The sequence below is a fragment of the Mus caroli genome, chromosome 7, assembly GCF_900094665.2.
Source record: "Mus caroli chromosome 7, CAROLI_EIJ_v1.1, whole genome shotgun sequence".
Classification (NCBI taxonomy): Eukaryota; Metazoa; Chordata; class Mammalia; order Rodentia; family Muridae; genus Mus; species Mus caroli.
The window spans coordinates 145,960,273-145,961,733 of record NC_034576.1 but is presented as its reverse complement, the minus strand read 5'-3'; positions in this window follow the sequence as shown (position 1 = coordinate 145,961,733).

Below are 1,461 nucleotides of genomic sequence, written 5' to 3'. Positions count from 1 at the left end.
GGTGTATTTTATTATTTTATATATATAGTCTCTTGCTTTACATATATGTCTGTGTACTACATGCATGCCTGGTACCCACAGAAGCCAGAAGAGGGCATTAGGTCCTCTGGGACTAGAGCTAAAGATGATTGTGGGTACTGGGGATCAGACTTGGGTCCTCTGTGAGAGCAGCCAGTGTGGCTTCACAGGCATGCAGGTCCTCTGTGAGAGCAGCCAGTGTGGCTTCACAGGCATGCAGGTAGGCAAAATAGCCATGCACGTAAAAATAAAACTCATAAAATTCTAAACACAAAATAAGCTTATTGATGTGTACATACATGTATATGCGTGTGTATGGATGCCCACAAAGGCCAAAAGAGGACATCAATCACAGGAGCTGCAGGTGCAGGCAGGTGTGAGCCACCTGGTATGGGTACTGGGAACTGAACCCCAGTCCTCTGAAAGTAACAAGCATTGTTAACCACTGAGCATCAAGTGTGCTGTCACGCTGCTCAGTCACAGTGCTTTCCAGTGTGAGTATGGCCATCATGGGCTAGGATGCCCCATGTGGGGATGGGCCTGGGTAACAGAACTGTGACGTAACATGCTTTCTGACCAAAGAGGGGCATCTTAAACCTGAAAAACCTGAGAAGCCACTCCCCTCCACCCACACCTGCCTCCCTGCCCTGGGTTCCAGTGGGAACCTGGATGGTTCTGCTGAGTTTGCTCGTGTGGTGTCAGGGAACCAGCTATCCTTACCCTTACCTTATCCTGTGGGAACCTTCCAGGTCTGAATGCAGTGCTCATGTGGGATGGCATCTAGTCCCTTTCTCTGCCCAGAGGGCCTTCCAGGGCTCTCCTCTACCCCTCATCTGTCCCTCTGTCCACATGCAGCCACATCCTCTGCCTGGCTCACGGGCTTAGCTCCTTCTTGCTAGGCTGGCTATCCAAGTGTAGAGTAGGGGCTACTCGCTATATCAGAAACAAAGATGAACACATTTGTGTCTTTTCCACAGTGTTAGAGTTCATTGAATAACAATATGTTCACAAGGTATAGATAGCTGTTTTGGTGGCAATAATGTGCCAGACAACCTGGCTTTCCTTGATAACCCGGCTGAGGCAAAAAGTTTCTTTCACTCCAATCTTAATTACTAATATTAACTATCAGAATATACATAACATCATATAGCGTGTGTGTGTGTGTGTGTGTGTGTGTGTGTAGGTTATCGAGTAACCACAAAGAGTTGACAGGGAGTTCCCAAGAGGTCAAAGATGTCAAAACTGAAAAAAAAAAAAAAAACAAAAAAACAGAAGGTGCAGGAGTCTCTATTGATAAAAAAATGGAAGCCAGGGATGCTGTGGCAACCACTACTACAGTGAAAAGGCAGGTGTACTGGCTATTTTTGTGTCAACTTGACACAGCTGGAGTTATCACAGAGAAAGGAGCTTCAGTTGAGGAAATGCCTCCATGAGATCCAACTG